The sequence below is a fragment of the Pleurodeles waltl genome, chromosome 1_2 (genome assembly GCF_031143425.1).
Source record: "Pleurodeles waltl isolate 20211129_DDA chromosome 1_2, aPleWal1.hap1.20221129, whole genome shotgun sequence".
Classification (NCBI taxonomy): Eukaryota; Metazoa; Chordata; class Amphibia; order Caudata; family Salamandridae; genus Pleurodeles; species Pleurodeles waltl.
The window spans coordinates 504,858,387-504,874,929 of NC_090437.1; positions in this window are offsets into that span (position 1 = coordinate 504,858,387).

Sequence of the window (16,543 nt, forward strand, 5' to 3'; positions counted from 1 at the left end):
CAGGGCCCCTACCCAATGTCACCGCACAGGAGGGTCTAGGCATGTCCACACCACCAACAGAAGAGGCCCACAGTGATGACAGCAGCTCTGTACACATGGATCTAGATGACCAGCCCGGCCCATCAAGGACCTCGGGACAGTCGGTTCCCATCACACAGTCACAGTCCACTACAGAGCTTCCCCCTCTGGAAACACCAGCACAGCACCCACCCAGCAGGCCCATACCTCTGTCCCCAGGACACGTCAATCAGCAGTGTGTCCACCACTACAGGGAACCCAGGCTAACCCACCACCCCAACAACAACAGGGACCTGGGGGCAGTGGTAGTGGGCACACCGTTCAGGGGACAGAGGCACAGGAACACAGGGGAACTGGGAGGGCTGCTGTGCGACAGGGGGAGGACAGGCCAAGGGAACCCACTCTCCACGAGGCCCTCTCCAACATCATGAGAGCCTACCACCACTCCCAGGAGTCAATGGCAACGGTACTGGCGAAGTTTCAGGAGACCCAGCGCCTGCAGGAGGAACAGTACCTGGGCTTCAGGGAGGAACTCATAGCCATCACTTCCACCCTGGGCACCATTGTAGGGGTGCTGAAGGAAGTACTCAACACCAGGAGGGACACTGTGGAACAACAACGGGCCCCTGACACTAGCCTGGACGATGAACTGCCCACCACTGTTGCCGGCGCTAGTGGACAGGAGGCACTGCCACAGGACCACCACACCAGCACCCCACCCCCTGCAGAGGGAGAACCACCCCGCAAACGGTCCCTGAGACCCAGGACAAAGACAGAGAACGATGCCAAGACCCCTGCCAAGAAATGAGACCACCCTGAATGTCATCTTTCTGTCCCACTTTGTCACCCTGTCCATCCTGAAACTGCCCGAGCTCCACTTCCTATGCCCATTTGGACAATGCACCTGTGAGACCAATAGACTGGACTCTGCCATGGACATACTTCCACCATCACCCCTCCCCATTTTGCAACCCCCTCCAATATTGAGCACTTAAATAAACACCCTTGAAGCACAAAACAATCTGGAGTCAGTCTGTGATTTCGAATTAGTGTATTATCAATTACTGTGGCAAAATGCTCTTACAATTGTAATGTCAACATACCTATGTCACACAGCTCTAGTCCATGAGGAATCAAAGCAGATGTCACACAGTGGGACCCACATCTGTGAAATCGTAAGGGAAAGTGACAACTCAGTGACCAGACACTGGGTGAAAACGCCAGACAGTAGAGAGGTAGTAATGTTAAAGTACATGTAGTAGGCAGGTTTGTATTCTTACCTGTGTCTCACTGGAAATATTGCAGGATCACCGAGTCCCTGTTGTTGATGTCCTCTTCTTCTGCTTCCTCATCTTCACTGTCCACAGGCTCCACAGCTGCAACAACACCGCCATCTGGACCATCCTCCTGTAGAAAAGGCACCTGTCATCGCAAAGCTAAGTTGTGAAGCATACAGCAGGCCACGATGATCTGGCACACCTTCTTTGGTAAGTAGAATAGGGATCCACCTGTCATATGGAGGCACCGGAACCTGGCCTTCAGGAGGCCGAAGGTCCACTCGATTGTCCGCGTGTTCGCCCATGGGCCTCATTGTAGCATTCCTCTGCTCTTGTCCTGGGATTCCTAACTGGGGTCAGTAGCCATGACAGGTTGGGGTAACCAGAGTCATCTGCAAATGGCGAGGGACAAATGTTAGACACACACTGACCTGTAGGGATATCCCCAGACCCAGACTACCATTCCCACTGACTTGCTTCCAGGTGCTCACCTAATAGCCACAACCGGTACCTCTTTAGTGCCCCATCACATAAGGGATGCTGCTATTCCGCAGGATGTAAGTGTCATGCACTGAGCCAGGGAACTTGGCAGTAACATGGGAGATGAACTGGTCAGCCAAACATACCATCTGCACATTCATGGAATGATAACTCTTCTGGTTTTTGTACACCTGTTCACTCCTGCGGTGGGGACCAAAGCCACATGTGTCCCATCAATTGCACCTATGATGTTGGGGATATGTCCCAGGGCATAGAAATCACCTTTCACTGTAGGCAAATCCTCCACCTGAGGGAAAACGATGCAGCTCCGCATGTGTTTCAGCAGGGCAGACAACACTCTGGACAATACGTTGGAAAACATAGGCTGGGACATCCCTGATGCTATGGCCACTGTTGTTTGAAACAAACCACTTGCAAGGAAATGGAGCACTGACAGCACCTGCACTTGAGGGGGGATTCCTGTGGGATGGCGGATAGCTGACATCAGGTCTGGCTCCAGCTGGGTACAAAGTTCCTGGATTGTGGCACGGTCAAGCCTGTATGTGATGATCACATGTCTTTCCTCCATTGTCGATAGGTCCACCAGCGGTCTGTACACCGGAGGATGCCGCCAGCTCCTCACATGTCCCAGCGGACGGTGCCTATGAAGGACAACAGCGAGCACAGAGTCAACCAACTCAGAGGTACTTACCCACAGCTTACACAGAACACAAATCATAATCTGAAAAGTGGCCTGTATGTGTGTTGAGTCTAGGCCTAGGTATGTGTGACGCAGTTACAAATAAAGCCATGTGGGCCCCTGAAATGGTGGCTGCCTGACCTCTAAAGTGGGACAATGGGATGTGAGGTAACTGCGCTGGCTTGTACACCGTTGCGGTAGGCGGTCAAAGACCGCGGCGCAATGCTGCATTGGTTAACATTGGACCCTATGGGTCCCAGGAGCCAATGACGATGTACGCTGGTGGTGACGGCACGCACCGCCGCAGACGTGACCGCCATTTTCTAACTGTTCAATCACTCAATACCTGATCTTCGACATGAAAGGACCTACACTGCAAGTGCTGCTGTGACCTCGGTCTGGAAGGGACAATGGCTAGAGTGTCTGGGGAAAGTGCCCCTGCCTTCACATTGGTGGAGTTGGGGAAACTCATGGATGGGGTCCTCCCCCAGTACACACTACTCTACAGTCCTCCAGACAAACAGGTAAGTACACTGGGATCATGCTGTATGGGCTATGCCTGTGTGGAGAGGGGTGGATGTAAGAGGGAAGGGGGGAGAGTGTGGCCTTCATGAAACAACGGTGAGTGCATGTGCCACATGCCATGGGTAGGGATGGGGGCCAATGACTGTGATGGTGCAGTTGGTAATAAGTTTCTCTTCCCCCTGTACAAATCATGTAGGTCAGCGCCCACCAGAAAAAAGATATTTAGCGTGCCATCGCCAAGGACGTCCGGACCCTGGGGGTCTACCACAGACGGAGCACCCACTGCCGGAAAAGATGGGAGGACATTCGCCGCTGGAGAAAGAAGACAGCAGAGGCTCAGCTGGGGATGGCCTCCCATAGTGGGAGGGGTGCCCGTCGCACCATGACCCCCCTGATGTTCAGGATCCTGGCGGTGGCGTACCCTGAGTTGGATGGGCACTTGAGGGCATCACAGCAGCCACAAGGGGGTGAGTACACTCTCATCCTGCTGATTTAGCACGCAGTGGAGGTGTCTGGGTGGGGGAGGTGGGCTGTGGGTTTCCCTAGGGCAGGGCGAGTTTAGTAGGCAAGGTCCCTCCATAAGGCAGGCCATGTGGCACCCCACCCCACCTCTGTAGAGTGCCAAGTACACCTAGTCATGCCCTTGTGTCATCCATGTGTGCAGATGTCGTCCATAGCCTAGTAGGCCATGTCCCAGGGATTGAACATTGGAGCCCAAGAGCGCGGCGTAGTGCAGGGGGCTTCTGTGTCTGTCGTGTCCGTCAGCGGTAGCGGTAATGCATGCACTCAACATGTCTTTCTTCTGTCGCCCCCCCCCCTTTTTGTGGCTTCCCTGTTCTTGTGTGCATTAGCATCATCAGGGGGAGGAACAGTGGCATCGGAGCACGAGGCAGCTGCATCCCACATGTCCATGGAAGGCGAAACTACGGACTTGGAGTCCACCAGTGGGACGGAGGGCGAGGGGAGCTCCACGGCGGGGACAGGAGCTGACACCAGCGACACGGACTCGTCCTCTGATGGGAGCTCCCTTGTGGTGGAGGCAACATCTGTGCCTCCCGCATCTACAGGTACAGCCGCCACCCCCCTACCAGCACCGCCCTCCCAGCAGCACCTCAGCCTTTTCCCCGTGCCTGCTCACCCAGGAGGGTGGGCATCACCTTCGCCTCAGGCACCTCAGGCCCTGCCCCAATCACCCCTGCTGCCCTCAGTGAGGAGGCCATTGACCTCCTCAGGTCCCTCACTGTTGGGCAGTCTACCAATTTTGAATGCCATCCAGGGTGTAGAAAGGCAATTGCAACAAACAAATGCATTCCTGGAGGGCATTCATTCTGGTCAGGCGGCCCTTCAGCAAGCTTTTCAGACTCTGGCCTCAGCACTGATGCAGCCATTGTCCCTGTCTCTAGCCTCCCCCCTCCAACTTCCTCCACCCAGACCCAATCCCCTGTACCCCAGCCTATCCCAAGCACACCTTCAGACCAGCATGCACACACATCAACACACAAGGGAAGCTCTGGCAAACATAAGCACCACACATCCCACAAGCATCACACACATGCAGACACACCAACATCCACTGCCTCCACTGTGTCCCCCTCCTTCTCGTCTCCCTCCCAGTCTCGTCTCCACTCACACCTGCATGCACTACATCTACAGCCACTACTGCCATCAACAGCACACACACCACCACACCCCGCTCACGTGCAGTCACCACCCCCACTACCATCCACACGTCCCCTGTGTCCTCTCCCAGTGTGTCTGTGACGCCACCTCCCAAGATACACAAAGGCAGGCACACACCCACCCAACAGCTATCCCACCTCCAGCGCATGCACCTTCACCCAAAGTCACCAAACGATCACCTCCTACAACCACAACCTCTTCCTCCAGTCCCAAACCCCCTCCAGCTACCCTTCCCAGTGTCTCCAAAAACCTTTTCCTGTTCAACCTTGACCTCTTTCCCACACCTCAGCCACCCCGTCCGTCTCCTAGGTCCCGACTCTCCAGGTCCCAACCTGGCACCTCAGCCACAACATCACCGGGACCAGTGGTGCCTGTAGTCACCGGAATCTGGAGTGCACCGGCCACCAGGGCAGCTAGTATGGCACGGAGCCACAGCACGGATAGTCCCCCACCTGTCAAGCATCAGAAGTTGGCCAGTGCCCGGCGGGAGAGGGGGAAGACTCCAGCCACCAAAGCCGCTCCCAGGGGTCCCGGTGGGAGTGTGGAGTCAGCTGCGACAACTTCAAAGTTGGGGAAGGGCCACAAGAAACCCTGCAAGTCTGGGAAGAGCAGCACGGCAGAGGAGACCACCATCATCCCCGCTGCCCAGGAGGCTGCCGCCATAATCCCCGCTGCCCAGGAGGCCACCGTCATCATCCCCGCTGGGACATAGAGGACCGCCAGCACAAGCCCCGCTGGGCTAGAGAGGACCGCCAGCACAAGCCCTGCTGGGCTAGAGAGGACCGCCAGCACAAGCCCCGCTGGGATAGAGAGGACTGCCAGAAGAAGCCCCGCTGGGACAGAGAGGACCGCCAGCACAAGCCCCGCTGGGACAGAGAGGACCGCCAGCACAAGCCCGCTGGGCTGGAGAGGACCTCCAGAACAAGACCCGCTGGCACAGAGAGGACCGCCAGCAGCTGAGTCGCTGCAAAGGTGCCCGCCGCCTCAAGCACCGCTGAACAGGGCACCACCGCCTCAAGCACCGCTGAACAGGGCACCGCTGCCCCAAGCACTGCTGAACAGGGCACTGCCGCCTCAAGCACAGCTGAACAGGGTACTGCCGCTCCAAGCACTGCTGAACAGGGCACCGCCACCACAAGCACCGCTGGCCCATGAGCGCCAAGAGCACTGACGCTACTGAGTCAGTCACAAGCAGGATGAAGCTCCACTCCAGAACCAGTGGAGACTGTAATCCACTAAATCAAATCAAATCAAATCAAATCAAATCAAATCATTAACATTTATAAAGCGCGCTACTCACCAGTGCGGGTCTCAAGGCGCTAGGGGAAAAAAAAGGGGGGGTTAACGCTGCTCGAACAGCCAGGTCTTTAGGAGTCTCCGGAAAGCGGAGTGGTCCTGGGTGGTCCTGAGGCTGGTGGGGAGTGAGTTCCAGGTCTTGGCCGCCAGGAAGGAGAAAGATCTCCCACCCGCCGTGGAGCGGTGGATGCGAGGGACAGCAGCAAGTGCGAGGCCAGAGGAGCGCAGGTGGCGGGAGGGGACGTAGAAGCTGAGGCGTCTGTTGAGGTATTCCGGTCCCTTGACGTGGGAAAAGGTGATCCTTTTGCTGACTGGGAGCCAATGCAGGTGTCTCAGGTGTGCGGAGATGTGGCTGCTGCGGGGTACGTCTAGGATGAGGCGGGCCGAGGCGTTTTGAATGCGTTGCGGCGATTTTGGAGTTTGGCTGTGGTCCCGGCGTAGAGGGTGTTGCCGTAGTCCAGGCGGCTCGTGACGAGGGCGTGGGTCACGGTTTTTCTGGTGTCGGCGGGGATCCAGCAGAAGATCTTACGGAGCATGCGGAGGGTGAGGAAGCAGGCGGAGGACACGGCGTTGACTTGCTTAGTCATGGTCAGAAGAGGGTCCAAGATGAAGCCGAGGTTGCGGGCGTGGTCTGTGGGGGTCGGTGCGGTGCCGAGGGCCGTGGGCCACCAGGAGTCGTCCCAGGCGGACGGGGTGTTGCCGAGGATGAGGACTTCCGTTTTTTCAGAGTTCAGCTTTAGGCAGCTGAGCCTCATCCAATCTGCGACGTCCTTCATACCCTCTTGTAGGTTGGTCTTGGCGCTGGCGGGGTCCTTGGTGAGGGAGAGTATAAGTTGGGTGTCGTCGGCGTAGGAGGTATTGATGATGTCCTACCTCTGTCCTTAGCAGGATGAAGCACTCTGGGCACCAGGCCCCCTCCAGAACCAGTGGAGTATCACATCCACTACCTCTGATCTTAGCAGGATGAAGCACTCTGGGCACTAGGCCCCCTCGAGAACCAGTGGAGACTGTCATCCACTACCTCTGTCCTTAGCAGGATGAAGCACTCTGGGCACCACGCCCCCTCCAGAACCAGTGGAGACTGTCATCCACTACCTCTGTCCATAGCAGGATGAAGCACTCTGGCCACCAGGCCCCCTCCAGGACCAGTGGAGACTGTCATCCACTACCTCTGTCCTTAGCAGGATGAAGCACTCTGGGCACCAGGCCCCCTCCAGAACCAGTGGAGACTGTCATCCACTACCTCTGTCTTTAGCAGGATGAAGCACTCTGGGCACCAGGCCCCCTCCAGAACCAGTGGAGTATCACATCCACTACCTCTGTCCTTAGCAGGATGAAGCACTCTGGGCACCATGCCCCCTCCAGAACCAGTGGAGACTGTTATCCACTTGAGAGACTGTGGCTTTGCACTCCCCAGGATGCAGCAGTGAGCAAACCACCCACTGTAGAGACTGTGGCTTTGCACTCCCCAGGATGGAACAGTGGGCAAGCCACCCACTGTAGAGACTTGTGAGACTGTGGCTTTGCACTCCCCAGGATGGAACAGTGGGCAAGCCACCCACTGTAGAGACTTTAGAGACTGTGGCTTTGCACTCCCCAGGATGGAACAGTTGGCAACCCACCTACTGTAGAGACTTGGGAGACTGTGGCTTTGCACTCCCCAGGATGGAACAGCGGGCAACCCACCCACTGTAGAGACTTGAGAGACTGTGGCTTTGTACTCCCCAGGATTGAACAGTGGGCATGTGGCCCCCTCGTGGATTTGGCGTTGTGCATCAACCGGCTGAGGTGCCCCCCCTTTCTGTTAGGGTTTGTACACAGCAAAGAGCATGTCCCCTCTCACTGCACTAGTGGGTTCTGTAATAGCTCCCTTTTAAACTTACTATTGAAAGCCTTTCTTGTTATCTCACCTCCCCCCCCCCAGCTTCTGTGTATGTTGTTTAATGTGCAGTTTTGTTTACACATTGGGCCTTGCTTTTACCAAGGCTTCTTTAAAATACTCCTCCCTAGGCCATGTGTTAATCCAACTCATTTGTATAATAACTGAAACTCTGCACACCTTTCAAGAACATGTGCAGCATGTGAGGACCACACCCAGCTCTTCAAACCACACCCAGCTCTGCACACCTTCCAAGAACATGTGCAGCATGTGAGGACCACACCCAGCCCTTCAAACCACACCCAGCCCTGTCTATAAAAGGCATCCCCGAGCCTCACCCAGTGCTTGTGCTCGTCTACCTCCCGCTTACCTGAGAACAGATCCCTCGGCGCTAGCACTCCTGCTCTTTACAGACTTTCATTGACTTCAATGGGCGCAGCTTCTGGCTCTTCCTTCTTCCGGTTTCCGGTTCCTCCTTGCTTCAGCCTCTCTCCTATGAGTAACCTGCAAAAGAGAAAGAAGACAAGGTTAGACTGATCAGTATCTCTTGCCAGCAACAAGTAAGTGCAAAACCTTTTATTACCTGAAAGAACTTTGACAACAATTTCTGGATTCGTGTATAGACAGTTTGAAGCGAAATACCTTCCACGAACATTGTGATTCAAACTCTTTGTTACAAGAATATTTTGCAGAACTTTGTGAAGCAAACATTGTTTTTTCTCATGGAACTTTTAAGAATCGAACAGTGGAAACCATTAACAGCAAGGCAAACAGTAAATCAAGGACTTGCACAAATTACATGCTGTATTTTGCTGTAAAAGTACAGTATTTGTTTTATAAAAGATTCTGGAAATATGGGAAAAGTGAGTCTGCTATTGGGAATTTAGGCTTTAGTTATATTATGATGAATGTTTGATATTGGTAATTCTGATAACGGTATTTGTTTAATGTTTTAGAAGCTTTACAGTAATAGAAAACACATCCCAGAGCAGTAACACATTCCAAACCTGGAAACTAGAGACCAGGATCCAAGAGGTACTTTTAGAAGAGAATTTCTAATAAATAAAGGGATAGTCAGGAACCCATTTAGGAATAGGTTGCACTTATCTGTTCTTTGTTTATGTTTCATTAGGCACCAGTTTCTACAGAAGTCAGAAAGGGCTGCAGATGTGTGCAGCACTTCAACAGTGGAAACGCAAGAACGGTGTTGTCTCTCTTTTTTATTTTATCCACTTCCCCCCTTCCCTTGAGCTTCTGTTCTTAGTGCACTGTTTTAAAAACTAGTGTGCTGGAACAAGCAGTTTCAGGGTGGGGTCGGATTGTCTTCAACCTCCATCAGAACTGAACAAGAACTCAGGTGAGCTGGGCTTTGACAGAAGCACAAGCCTTAAAAAATGTCAGTTCTGGTGGACGATGAATACCGGGGAAGAAATAGAGGGCATTGACGTCACGGATATGGCGCAGGCCCTAAATGAGGACTTGGCTCATAATGAATCAGTGTCTGGCATCTTGCAACATATGCAAGAGGAAATAGAGAGATTAAAGATGGAGAATACCTCTTTAAAACAGGATGTAAGCAGGTATAAATTTAGGGGATCTCAGTGGAACACAGCTTCTACGCCTTTGTTTAAAACCTCCTCAGAGACAGGCGCGCCACCAAAACATACAACTTTGCCTTCCCCAGTTGAGGTTACTGTTAATGTTCCTAATGTTGTGCCCTTAGCAGCACCTGAACGTTTTCATGGAGATAGTAACAAATTCCATGTTTTTATCAATCAATGTCAATTACACTTCATTTGTAAGCCACAACAGTTCCCTACTGATGATACGAAAGTGGCATTCGTCTTGTCTTATTTGGGTGGCACAGCAGCCAATTGGTCAATTCCTTTCATGTATAGAGATGATCCCATCCTCCATAATTGGAATCAATTTAAACGTACCATGACCAGCCTTTTTGCAAAACACACTTTCATGCAGGAAAGTGATAATGAGCTTTTAAATCTTAAACAAGGCAACAAGGATTTATTGACATATCTCACTAGTTTTCATCGTTTACTCACCGAGACACAGTGGCCAGAAGAAAAGCGTGTCTCCCTTTTTTATAAAGGTTTGAGAGACGAGTTAAAAGACGCGCTGGCTCTTATCGTTGATTTGCCAAAAGACTATTCGGACTTTGTAGATTTAGTTGTGAAATTAGAACATAGACTAGGAGAAAGAAAGGGAGATAAATACAAACTGGAATCACGGTTAACTTTTATTAGACACGAGAAGAAAGACACAGATAATAAACTCCCTGAACCAGAGCCTATGCAAATAGGGACACTCAGAGGTCCACTCACATCAGAGGAAAAAGAAAGAAGGAGAAAATTTCAATTATGTTTATATTGTGGCAGGGCAGGTCACTTTGCCAGAGAATGTCCAGTAAAGCTTAAAACTCCACGAAAGGGTGCTGTTTCCTCCACCTCCTCAACTGAATCGGGAAACGATTAAGCTCGACAAGGGGAGAGGTTACTTGTTCGAGAAAACATCTTAATCAAACCTCTAATGCTGCAGCCTTCAGGGTACCGCACATACCTAGACATTTCATAATTCAGGTCGTTTTAATTGTTACTACCCAAGTGAGGCATTCTCTCCCTGTCCTACTGGACTCAGGCGCGACAGGAAATTTTGTGGATAATAAGTTAGCTGAAATCTTAGGACTTCCGATGTGCCTAAAGCCTTGTCCAGAAGCAGTATGTGCAGTGGATGGGTCAGAATTGACCTCTGGATTAATCACAAAACAAACAAGTCCACTTGTTATGGTCTGTCAGAACGGGCACACAGAGGTGATTAGCTTTGATCTGATAGATACTCCTAATTTTGGTTTGATTCTCGGGGTACCCTGGTTAACAACTCATAACCCAAAAATTGATTGGGTGAATAGAACTGTTACTTTGGATTCCTCTTTCTGTAGAACCAATTGCTATCAAGAAGCAGGTACAGAACAGAGCACAGTATTACACTGTGCTAGTGTTACACAAGATGAACCAAGTCTCCCTCCTGAATATTCTGACTTTAAAGACGTCTTTGATCCAGTAAAGGCTAGTGTGCTGCCCCCACATAGGTCTTATGACTGCCGTATAGATCTTATCCCAGGGGCCCCTTTACCTAATAACAGAGTATATGCTTTGACTGACGAAGAAACCAAATACTTAAGAACCTACCTAGATGACCTACTACAATCTGGGTTCATCCGTCATTCCACATCTCCGGTGTCATCTCCACTCTTTTTTATCCCGAAGCCGGATAAATCCCTGCGCGCGTGTATCGATTATAGAGGACTAAATAAGGCTACAATAAAGAATAAATATCCTCTTCCTCTAATACCTGTGTTGTTGGATCAATTAAGACATTCTACTGTATACACTAAACTAGATCTGCGGGGAGCTTACCACCTGGTCCGAGTAAAAGAGGGGGATGAGTGGAAGACAGCTTTCAAGACAAAGTTTGGTTTATTTGAGTACACAGTAATGCCCTTTGGGTTATGTAATGCCCCTGCGGCCTTTCAGTTCTTTATATATGAGGTCCTACACGAATTCCTGGACGTTTGTGTCATAGTATACATAGACGACATCCTCATTTACTCTAAGAACTCAGAAGAACATACCCAACATGTTCGTGCAGTATTATCAAAGTTAAAAGAAAATCATCTTTTTGCTAAGTTAGAAAAGTGTACTTTTAATGTCAACAAGGTGGACTTTTTAGGATACTGCCTGTCACCTCAAGGAATAACTATGGATGTAAAGAAAATCAGTGCTATTGCTGATTGGCCAGAACCATCCTCTGTAAAAGATATTCAGAAATTTCTGGGTTTCGCCAATTTTTATAGGAGGTTCATTGCACATTTTGCAGACATTGCGGCCCCAATAACTACCTTGTTGCGGAAAGGGCAACGATTTCTTTGGACTGATGAGGCGGCACACGCCTTTCAACTCCTAAAACAAAAGTTCACTTCAGCCCCAATTCTGAAACATCCTGATCCTGACTTGCCCTTTTTTGTTGAAGCGGATGCTTCACAAGTAGCTTTAGGAGGAGTTCTCTCTCAACGAGATGCAGTAGATGGCCAGTTACATCCTATAGCCTTCTATTCTAAAAAGTTATTGCCAGCTGAACAAAATTACACTGTGGCTGAAAGGGAACGACTAGCTATCAAAGTAGCCTTTTCAGAATGGAGGCACCATTTAATGGGAGCCAAGTACCCAGTTACAATCTTTTCTGACCATAAGAACCTACAGTTTTTTGGATCACTTAAAGCACTAACACCACGTCAGATGCGCTGGTTAAATTTTTTTAGCACTTTTGACTTTGTTATAACCTATAGACCAGGTGCACAACAAATTCAATCTGATGTGTTATCTAGATACGGACATACCTCAGACATGAAACAAGATAAAATAGGAGAACCCATTATTCCTCCCCAAAAGTTGTTGGCACCAGTACAACAGAAGGATTTCATCACAGATCTATATAATGCACACATGCAAATAGCACCTCAGGATTGGTTAAAGGATTCCCATAACACAATACAACGAGGTTTATTGTATCACGACAACATGCTGTTAGTGCCCACCTCTGAATTACAAACACAGGTGATAATTTGGCATCACGCCTCACCGTTGGCAGGTCATCCTGGTTGGGTAAAAACCCTGGAAAATGTGCAAAAACACTTTTGGTGGGACACTATAAGAAAGGACATTAAGCAATTTGTCACTACCTGTCCAATTTGTGCAAGACATAAATCTTCTCATAAGGCTCCTGACGGCTTGTTAATACCAATGCCAACACCCAAACAACCTTGGCACACTGTGAGCGTACACTTTATTGTAGGTTTACCACCTGTAAAATCCTTCACAACAGTGTTGGTTATAGTGGATTTTTTATCTAAAATGGCACATTTTGTACCATTACGGAAATTACCCACGGCGGCAGAATTTGCCGATATTTTTATAAGGGAAATTGTGCGTTTACATGGTTTGCCAAGCAAAGTGGTGTCAGACCGAGGGAGCCAATTCAACTCCAGATTTTGGAAAAAATTATGTGAAAAACTGAAAATAGATGTGGCCTTATCCACTGCTTTCCACCCAGAGACAGATGGACAGACTGAACGACTGAACCAAACCTTACTTCAAACGCTACGTTGTTTATTGGCTGATTATTCTAGAGAATGGTTGGAAGCTCTCCCTGTAGCAGAGTTTGTTTATAATAATACTGAGCATTCAGCTCTACTTTGCTCACCATTCTATTTCTTGCAGGGGTATCATCCAAGAGCTATACCCATTTTGTTAGAAGATTCCCTGTTGCCTACAGTAACGGATAGACTAACGAGGTTAGGTGACATACAAGACAAAGCCAGGAAACATTTATTAAAGTACAAGGAAAGCATGAAAAGACAAGCAGACAAACACAGGTCTGAGGCCCCAATGTATAAAATTGGTGACAAGGTATGGCTCTCCACAAAGAACCTAAACATAGAGGGATCCCGAAAGCTGCAACCACGTTTCATTGGACCCTTTAGTATAACTGCCCTAGTAAACCCGGTAACAGTAAAATTAGATTTACCAAAAGAATATCCAGTACATACGACATTCCATGTGTCCTTGCTTAAGCCGTACAACTCAAAAACCCGACCTGAACCACCACCTCCACCCATACCAATTAAGGGAAATCTGGAATATGAAGTGAAAAGCATAAAAGACTCAAAAAGAATTAGTGGACGTCTGTTTTATTTAGTAGAATGGAAAGGATATGATGAATCTGAGAATTCATGGGAACCAGCATCATATGTACATGCCCCACAGCTGATTAGACGGTTTTATTTAAAAAATCCAGGAAAACCCCGTCCTGTAGGAGGGCCTTTGAGGGGGGCAACTGTTAGGGTTTGTACACAGCAAAGAGCATGTCCCCTCTCACTGCACTAGTGGGTTCTGTAATAGCTCCCTTTTAAACTTACTATTGAAAGCCTTTCTTGTTATCTCACCTTCCCCCCCCCTAGCTTCTGTGTATGTTGTTTAATGTGCTATTTTGTTTACACATTGGGCCTTGCTTTTACCAAGGCTTCTTTAAAATACTCCTCCCTAGGCCATGTGTTAATCCAACTCATTTGTATAATAACTGAAACTCTGCACACCTTTCAAGAACATGTGCAGCATGTGAGGACCACACCCAGCTCTTCAAACCACACCCAGCTCTGCACACCTTCCAAGAACATGTGCAGCATGTGAGGACCACACCCAGCCCTTCAAACCACACCCAGCTCTGTCTATAAAAGGCATCCCCGAGCCTCACCCAGTGCTTGTGCTCGTCTACCTCCCGCTTACCTGAGAACAGATCCCTCGGCGCTGGCACTCCTGCTCTTTACAGACTTTCATTGACTTCAATGGGCGCAGCTTCTGGCTCTTCCTTCTTCCGGTTTCCGGTTCCTCCTTGCTTCAGCCTCTCTCCTATGAGTAACCTGCAAAAGAGAAAGAAGACAAGGTTAGACTGATCAGTATCTCTTGCCAGCAACAAGTAAGTGCAAAACCTTTTATTACCTGAAAGAACTTTGACAACAATTTCTGGATTCGTGTATAGACAGTTTGAAGCGAAATACCTTCCACGAACATTGTGATTCAAACTCTTTGTTACAAGAATATTTTGCAGAACTTTGTGAAGCAAACATTGTTTTTTCTCATGGAACTTTTAAGAATCGAACAGTGGAAACCATTAACAGCAAGGCAAACAGTAAATCAAGGACTTGCACAAATTACATGCTGTATTATGCTGTAAAAGTACAGTATTTGTTTTATAAAAGATTCTGGAAATATGGGAAAAGTGAGTCTGCTATTGGGAATTTAGGCTTTAGTTATATTATGATGAATGTTTGATATTGGTAATTCTGATAACGGTATTTGTTTAATGTTTTAGAAGCTTTACAGTAATAGAAAACACATCCCAGAGCAGTAACACATTCCAAACCTGGAAACTAGAGACCAGGATCCAAGAGGTACTTTTAGAAGAGAATTTCTAATAAATAAAGGGATAGTCAGGAACCCATTTAGGAATAGGTTGCACTTATCTGTTCTTTGTTTATGTTTCATTAGGCACCAGTTTCTACAGAAGTCAGAAAGGGCTGCAGATGTGTGCAGCACTTCAACAGTGGAAACGCAAGAACGGTGTTGTCTCTCTTTTTTATTTTATCCACTTCCCCCCTTCCCTTGAGCTTCTGTTCTTAGTGCACTGTTTTAAAAACTAGTGTGCTGGAACAAGCAGTTTCAGGGTGGGGTCGGATTGTCTTCAACCTCCATCAGAACTGAACAAGAACTCAGGTGAGCTGGGCTTTGACACTTTCCCTCCCCCTGAGGTGCCTGTTTTCTTGCTCTCTGATGCCCCTACAATGTTCTCTCCGTCATGGTCGGGGATCTTGTGTGGGCCTCGCCCATACCGTGTGGGCCCAGTGTTCCACGGACTTCATTGGAGCACTACCTGGACTACTAAGATTGGTGTATATTTTGTTTATGGTATATATGTATATTTTTGCGTACTTGATTTTAATATATTACAATGATTACACTCATTTCCTTTTGTCTTTGCATTCTTCCCAGGGGTTTGGGAGTGTAACTATAATGTATAAATATGTATTAGTGTGTGTGTTGTCGTGGGTGAGGGTGGGGGTGTTGCGTGTTGCATGTGTGTGTGTCTGTTTTTTCCCTCCCCTGTGTCGTAGGTGCAGTACTCACCGTTGTCTTCGCCACCGGCGTTCGTGCTCCTGGTAGAGGAGCAAGAAGATAAGGGCTGGAAATATGTGCAGCTCTAGTTCCATGGCGTCCGGATTCCTCGTGGGGTGTGTAGAGGTGAGCGTTTTCCCTTCGAAGTCCTGTTTCTGCCGTGATTTTGTCCGCGGTGAATCTGCCCCGGTAAAGGTGGCGGATTGGTAGGTTGTGATACTGTGGGCGGTACATTGACTTCCGCCTGTCTGTTGGCGGTGACCGCCAAGCTGTTTGTCTGTACCACCGTGGCGGTCGGAGTGCTAAGGAGGCTGTCTTTGTTGGCGGTTTCCGCGACGGTCGTAATTCCAATTTTTTTACAGCCGGCCTGTTGCCGGTCTTACCGCCACCTTAACACCGTCCGCCAGGGTTGTTAGGACCACCATTCTGTCATCCAAACATTATATTTGTGCCACAATTCCTTAGGCATGGTACAAACAAATACTGACCAATTTTAATTCCTTTTTTTTAGATGGCTATGTTTCAACCTACAAGACATGGATTGCTGAGCAAGCCTGAGACCTAGAAAAAGAATGGCTTGAAATTACAGGTCCACTCATGGGCAGAAGCTCTGGGATGCGGCCCCCAACGTCCATGGAGCCTGCAGACAGAGCTGTTGGCTTATAGCAGCCGAAATCAGCACTAGCAACAACAACAGGAGCAGCAGCCCCAAAATCTGCATTTGATTGTTTTCTACAGGCAGGCCTTAAGTCCACTTCAGAGGAGAAGGCAAAAGAGCGAGGTGGAGCTGCCCCAGATAATTGATTTACAACTTACTGGCCAATGTGTGTTTCATTTCCTGAATCAAATAGGATCAGCAATGTGCCACTATGCTTGATTGGAACAGGTCAGTAGTAATGCTATATGCCTCAATGATTGATATGGGGGATACTTGTTTCAAAGTTGA